Below are 8404 nucleotides of genomic sequence, written 5' to 3' on the forward strand. Positions count from 1 at the left end.
TTTCCACAATTTCTGGTGTACTTCATTTTCCTTCCTAGAAGGGAGAAGACAGGAGTGGGAAGCTGAGGACCATGATTGTTTGTTGCAAGTGAGATCTGATGACAAAGGTGAGGGGAGGATCTGGAAGAAACTCCTTTGAAGGAAGGAGAGAGATGGTTTGTGGATGGATCAAGCAGGGTTGAGGAAGGAAAGAGGAAATCAGGATTTGCAGTCGTGACAGGAGAAGGGGAGGTCATAGAAAAGGGCTTCCTTCCTTCTTCATGGTCTGCGCAGAAATGTGAGTTGTTAGGATTGAAAACCTGAGGAAAAAGAAAAAGATGAGTTGGAAAAAGAAGGATGTGTGCAAACTGAGAAGGGGTGAAGGTGGTTTCTGTGAATGCAATGAGGGGAATTCTGGAAAAGGTATATGTTTGAAAGTAAACAAAGAAAGCAGCAAGGAAAAAGAAATGGGAGGGCGACTCCTAGTGGACTGGCCTTTCCAGAGAACACAGATTGATTTCACCGAATTACCAGAGAAGGGGGCAATACCAGCCCATCGCTTTTCTGAGCAAAACTCTGGAGCCGGTGGTGAGAGGATGGCTGGTGTGTGTGCAGGCTGTGGCTGCTACAGCTATGTTGGTGGTAGAGTGTACTTCATTTTCCTTCCTGAAAGCCGTTCTTGCAAAGGAGGTTTGCATATAGCACCTGAAAATGTACAAGTACTAACTCCGTACGCATATCTGGGCTATAAAATGCTTTCAACTACTGCCTATCCTTCACTTCCCTCTCTGTCTCTACCTTCTCAACCCACTCTGGTTCAACTTCAGCAATATCTGGGGACCATAAACTGGGCCCGACCTTTTCTGTCTTTAACCACTGATATTCTTTCTCCATTGTTTGAAGCCCTTACTTGGGGAAACAGCCTGCTGACATAATATCCTTGCAGCAACCTCAGCTTCAAGCAATAAATCAAATAGAAGAAAATATTCGAAAAATATGGGTAGATAGAGCTGTTGCCAATACTCCTCTAGATGTGGTCATTTTAGCCACCCCAAGGCTTATGACCGCAGCGGTAACTCAAAAGGACCAAAAACTCCACATCATAGAGTGGATCCATCTTTCCCATATGCCACGATGCTCCATCACTTCCAAATCAGCTCAATTGGCTCAATTGATCATAAAAGGCAGGAGCCGTGCAAAATTACTTATGGGAATAGATGTCTCCACACTTTTTATCCCTTTTTCGCTGCAAATATGGGAATCTCTATTTCAAAACTCCCAGGAAATTCAGTTTGCCTTAGCCGACTGGCCTGGACTAGTTTCCTGCCACCCGCCCGCTGATCCACGTTTTCAAATCATTCGGACAATAACCATCTCTTTCTCCTCTCCCATCAGCAAAGGACCTTTGGTCAACGCCTTGACTATATTTGCTGATGGCAGTGGGGAAAGAGGGGCATGTGCTTGGCAAAGGAAGGGGGTGTAGCACACTAAAACCACCCCTATGCAGACATCACCACAAAGGCCTGAACTTGCTGCAACCATATTAGTACTCCAGAATTTTAACGAACCCCTCAACTTGATCCTAGACAGCCTATATGTTACTCAAATAGTCTCTACTATTCACGATTCTTATCTCTCTCCCGCTGTTGATAAAAATCTTCTCTCTCTTTTTGTTACATTGCAACACCTTGTTGCACAACGCCAGCACCCGCTCTTTGTAGCACACATTTGCAGCCACCAACCCTTCCCGGGAATCGTCCAGGAAGGCAATGATGTGGCTGATCAAGCGGCTGCAGGTATCATGACCTCACACACATTGACTCCTTGGGAGAGCCATTCATACTTCCATCAAACACCAAAGCTCTTATGAAACATTTCAACCTTACTATGGCCGAAGCCTCAGCCATTAGACAGCAGTGCCTCACCTGCAGTCAACAAGCCCATTCCATTCCCTTAGGGGTAAATCCCCGCAGATTGAAAGCCTGTGAAATATGGCAAATGGACGTTATTCAGTTTCCTCCGTTTGCCCCTGGAAGTATCTGCATGTCACAATTGATACTTATTCAGGGTTCATAATGGCGACCCGCAAAGAGGAGAAGCCTCCAAACATGTCATCAATCATTGCATTCGCACTTTTGCATCGTTGGGATGCCCAAATGAAATAAAAACAGATAATGGTCCTGCATATACTAGCACAGCCATGACAGAATTTTGCACTAAGTGGCAAATTACTCACAAATTTGGGATTCCTTATAACAGTCAAGGACAAGCCCTGGTAGAGAGAACCAACTTAACGCTAAAAACAGCGTTAGAACGACATTTGATCAAAGGGAAAAAAACCTTGGCCTCCCGGCGATGCAAGACACTCTTAATCTCTATCTTTATACCCTCAACTTCCTCAATCTCTCCGGCACCCCTGCCATGACGGCAGCGGAGCGACATTTTTCCTCCCCACCTTCCCTGATTCTCCCAAACCACAGGTATACTACCGCCAACTGCCAGACCCTACTTGGAAGGGCCCTGCTGATCTCATCACCTGGGGTCGCGGCTACGCAGCTATCCAGCTTCCAGATCATGTCCTTTGGGTTCCTGGATGGCACGTCAGACCATACCACCCCAAGGTAGAAAAATCACCACCCGCAGACATACCAACATGATCCGTCTCATTGCCTTGCTGACCCTCTTCCTCCTTCTTGCTGCACATGCCTCCAAGGTCTCCATTCCATCTCGAGTGACGTACTTTACGCCAGGCACCCCCCTCCTGCTGACCTGCACCGCGTCTGGGGACATTTTCCCCCCTTATCTCAGATGGTCGACACTCCCTCAGCCATGGCTCCATATCTCCAGCAATGCTTCTTTCCAGATCAACACCTTTGAACACCCCCTTTCTATATCTGGTTAAGAGATCGCAGAACTCCGCCAGCGTGTCAGATGGCTGCACCCCCTGCCTGACCAAAACCATGCAAGCAGGCTTCATTCAACTAACTCTCATCTACCATACCCAACAACCGCAGAAGTGCCTTCCTACCAGAAAAATTTGCCAAAAGATGAACTCAAAAACCATTTGCTACGATCCCAAGATGGCTGTACGTCTCAACGTTACCTTATGGGCGGGACTTCCAAGAGCCTCTGGCAGATCTGATCCTGAGGGGGAGGGAAAACTTTACTACCTAAACCACACCACCGTGCTCAAGGATGGTACTAACCCAATTGTTTTAACCTTTGATGTTTGTATTGCTTGTTCTAAACCAGGGGAGATTCATGCGGGTCGGCTGACTGGAAAACAACTTACGCCCACAATCATAAATATTTGTGTCCCACACCCATTATCTGGGCCATAGGGAACCCCAATCAGTGGATCCCTTGTGGAGGTTCCATCGAGTGCTCGGTTTGGTCTTGTGTCTGTGATTATACCGGGGGAGGGTACTCAGGTTGCAATCACCTATCACATTTCAAACGAATATCAGGGTCTACCACAGACAATAAGGTAGAAATCACCATCTCCAGACAACACCCTGCCTTGGATACTTATGGTATAGGGATTGATGGCACAGGGTCGGATCCAAACACTTACATTACCATAAAAACCAAAATCATATATGAAGGTAAGGAAACATCATTAGGCTGGTCGGTATATAATAATTTAAGGAAATAAGAAAAAGCCCTGATACCAGTGTTATTGCAAAAAACTTATTCATGGATATGGCAGAAAAATGGCAAAGGTACATGGGATAACTCCTACCAGACTTGGACAGCACCTGACAATGCTACCACCACACCTGCCAAATTCAACACCTCCCTCCTCCCTTATCTCAATGACACAACATCTTCCCAAGACTGGACAGCCCCAAATAATATGCATTGGATTTGTGGTAACCTAGCCTATCCGTCCTTCCAGCAGATTGGCAAGGATCATGTGTATTGGGTGGATAAAACCTTCCTTTTTCCTCCTCCCGATCTCTATTAAGCAAGAGCTAGGCATCCCTGTATATGATACATTATCCCGCAGGAAAAGAAACACCGATAATGCCTTTGCAGGCTTCCCTGTCAATCAGAATATACAGGGGATACCTGGAGCTCAGAAAGAATAGTCTGCACCTAAGACATGGCTACTTGGGCCCAAGATGGGTCCTATGGGTATAGAACCCCCATATATGATTAATAGAATTATTCATTTACAAGCTGTTTTAGATTTAGCTGGCCAACGAATAGACAAGGCTCTAAACACTCTAGCAACTGCTACAGACAAATCACGCACAGCTGTCTACCAAAATCGCTTAGCTTTAGATTACATACTAGCCAAAGAAGGAGGGATGTGTGGTAGGTTCAATCTCACAAATTGTTGTCTTCAAATTGATAAAGTAGGCAAAGTAGTAGCACAATTAACAACTGAGATGCAACAATTAACCTACAATCCTAATCAAGTATGGCAAGGTATTGATCTTAAAAATATTTTTAGTTCCTGGTTTCCAAAACTACCAGGATTACAAGCTATAGTAGCTCTCATAGGTATGATTGCTGCAGGATGCGTTATTCTTCCATGTGTATTGCCAATTTTTATTCGCACTATCTCCAATAGTCTGTCTTTATTAGCTGAAAAGTGTGCCATTGCACAGGTTAATGCCCTCCGGGAAAAGGAACCTCTGTACAAAGTCATACCCTCAGAAGACCCTGATGCATACGCTCGCACAGATTTTTGCATGGGCAATGACGAAGATCCAGAAGAATTTTCTCCATATAAAACTAAAACAGAGGAGATGCAGTAATAAATCAGCTTCGGTACATACCAGGCCGCAGTTTCCATAAATTATTATTAATTTATTATTCATATCTTTCATAAAGCTATGAATAATAATAAAACATTCCCATTGGCACCTCTTTTTTTAACCCCTATTACTTATAAAAGATGCAAGGAAAGAGATGCTTCAGTTAGATTGTACCCCTTTTTCTAAAGGCAGCTGGTTTTCTGCTCTTCCTGCCTATAATGATGGGGTACCAGTTGATCATCCACCAGTTGATGCAAACAGCTGACAAGAGTTAGAAGAATCTTCACCTATCCATTTACACAAGGAATGTGCATCTTCCTGTATGAAGGCGGTTCAGTAGTGGGATTCAAAATTTTTACTACCACTTCTGTGGGTGTGGCTTGGTGGGCTTGGTGTGGCTTCGTGGGTGTGGCAGAGGAAGGATACTATAAAATCTCCTTTCCCTCCCCACCCCACTAACCTGCTTTCCAGTTCTGTTCTCCTGTGCAGGGCAACCAAAGAAGACCCAGCCAATCATCTGGGACTCAGGAGGCAGAGAATAGATGGGGCGGGGCCAGTCAGAAGTGGTATTTGCCAGTTCTCCGAATTACTCAAAATTTTCGCTACCAGTTCTCCAGAATTGGTCAGAACCTGCTGAATACCACCTCTGAATGAGTTACATTCTGGCCTAATAAGAGTTGGATTGAGCAGTGAGTGAGAACCCTCCTTCCTCTAGATGGGGCATTGACATACAGTAACAAGGTGAGGCATGTGAGACAATGGTGGCTTAGACCACGGGTGTCAAACTCCCGCCATCAAGTTGCCATCACACAACGTATCACGATGTTTTCCCCCTTCATGGAGCTGGGGTGAGTGTGGCCTATGTGTGACGGATCTGGTCTGTGGGCCACCAGTTTGACACCCCTGCTAGAGTCATACCCATGTATTAGAAATTGTCACCATATCAAGTCACCATACCAAAGGCCATACGTACATTTTAGGCACGGGGGGTTCAAATTTTTAACAACCGGTTCTGTGGGTGTGGCTTAGGTGGTGGGCGTGTCTTGGTGGTCATGTGACTGGGTAGATATGGCTTGGTGGTCATGTTATTGGCTGGGTGTGGCCAACTCAATATCACTCACATTGAGGCACGCATCTCCTCGCCTGGCCTCTCATGACTGTGGGGATGCTGCAACAGTCGTAAGTGTGAAAAATGGTCATAAGTCACTTTTTTTCAGTGCCATTGTAACTTTGGTCACTCCACACAAGCAAGATACCAGCAAAGGAGGGGAAAAAACTCCAGAGACGTTCCTGAGACAGGAAGTCTAGTCCTGCCAAGAATGTCATAAGGGTTAACGGAGAGGCAGTTTCTGTAAGCAACACCAGAATGTTTCCTTCCTGCCTTCCTTACAGGATTAGGCCAGTAATTTCTTCTGACAACCGGTTCTCCAAACTGCTTAGAATGTTAACAACCGGTTCTAGCGAATAGGTGCTTGAACCTGTAGAATCCCACCCCTGATTTTAGGCACTTTTAAGGCAACATGCAAGCCAAGGAAAAACAAATTATCCTGAAGGCAGGTGTCCAATTACCAAATCAACACATCTGTGTTATCTCTGAGACAAAAATGCTGCAGTCCATTTTATCCTGAGAGTCTATTGATCAAACAACCTCTCTGGGTGTGCTTCGCTCTCTCTTCCATATCCCACAGATGCTTTGAATGAAGGAAAATAAAAAGAAAGAGATGAGCAAGGTAGGAAACCAATTTTTAAATTCTCCAGGTGTTCCCAACATACCTACATTTCTTGCAGACAAGCAACTGCAGGAAATCCAGTTGATACCATCGGCAGCCTGAATGTTATCATCTTTCAAAAAAAAAAAATAGATAACATTATTTGAAAAATGCTTGTTATTTCAGTTAAGAGTTTCAAGAAGGACCTTTAAAACTGCTCAAAGGTCAGGGTTTTAGTGTGCTCTGCTGCAGAGAGGTTTGAGTTGCATTTTTAATGTGTTTATGCATTCCCAACCCCACTGCCATCTGCAATTAAGAAGTTTGGTTTGCAATAGCAATGTTGGTTCCCTAAATTCAGAAATAGGTTACCAACAATGTCATTTTGCTTTGTTATCCGAGCTAGCTAGAGGAAGGCTGACAGCGCAAATACACATTTGCCTGTCCTAGTCCTAGAAATGGTAAAACCTCAGTTTAAGTCTTCCCCATCCTGCAAGCAGGAACAGGATGTGAGTCCCATGATTCTGGCTCATGAACAGTTCAGATGAATTCATGGAAATAGACTAGAAGCAAAGTGAAACGAAGAGCTCTTGCTATTGTATTCATTCCATGCGCTGGAGGCAGGTTGTCTCTCTGAACTCTTAGGTAGCTGCTTATGCAAATTTATGTACACTCCAGAAGAGCTAAAAACACAGTATCAATAATGAAAAGAAAATTGAAAGGCAATACATCTTAAAAGTATGTTATTAGGTTCTGAGAAAGTCAGCTCTTTACTGAGGAAGGCCAATCATTTTGATAGTAAAGTAAAAGATGAAAGGGGACATGTGGCTGAGAGTACAATCATACAATAGATACACAGGTAGTCCTTGACTTATGACCACAATCAAGCCCAACATTTCCATTGCTAAACCCAGGCAGTTCTTAAGTGATTTGTATCCAATGTCATGATTGTTTTTGTCACAGTTGTTAAGTGAAGCAAATCCAGGTTCCGAATTTGCTTAAAAATACTATTTTTCATCTTTTGACTTTTTAAGAAATATGCTATACGTGTTGCAAGCTTTGTTTATCAGGATTTTCAAGTAATTCTTGTTTTATTTGACTCTCTTACAGGGTTTGTTTTTACTTTTGCCATTTTAATCTAGAGTAGTGTTTCTCAACCTCCGCAACTTTAAGAAAAGATAGCTGGTGAATTCTGGGAGTTGAAGTTCGCACATCTTAAAGTTGTGGAGATTGGAGAAATATTGCAATAAAGTAATGCTCGAGTAAATGGTCATTTTATTACAGTCCAAGAGCAGACTGTAAAAACAGCCAAGTACAATCTCGAGATTACAACAAAATATCATTAATTAACACATGTATGTTGTCTGGTCTGGAGGTTTATGTTTCAGAAAGCGCACAATTTAGGAATCACATAAATTACTTCAGGGCACTTTTAGGAGTATATATATCAAAATTTTGCACTGCATCCTCATATTTCTTCTTCAAACTATCCACTATATTATTTGCATAAATTCATTCATTTGAAAAAATGTATATCATGGAAAAGTGTTTTAAAGGTACTCAGAAACTTAGTTTGATTGTCCTTTATTTTTGAATCTGAGCCAGGTTTAGCCGAAACACTCATCTGAACAAAGTTGTCTCCTCAAATGAAGGAAAACTTTGTTTTTCTCTGCTATTGATTTTTAGGTCCAGAATATATCTAGGGCAAGACATCAATTGGCTAGTATATTCCAATGTTATCATCGAATAATCCTCGACTTACAACAGTTTGTTTAACAACCATTCAAAGTTACAATGGCACTGATTTGCATGACTATTTTTCCACACTTATAACCTTTCCAGCATCTTCAACAAAATTCATATTTATGATGGTTAGGGTTAGAATAGAATTCTTTATAGAATAGTATTCTTTATTGGCCAAATATGATTGGACACACAAGGAATTTGTCTTGG

Source organism: Notechis scutatus, chromosome 4 (genome assembly GCF_049901735.1).
Source record: "Notechis scutatus isolate UNSWTSFEM ecotype Mainland chromosome 4, rNotScu1.2, whole genome shotgun sequence".
In the NCBI taxonomy this organism is placed as follows: Eukaryota; Metazoa; Chordata; class Lepidosauria; order Squamata; family Elapidae; genus Notechis; species Notechis scutatus.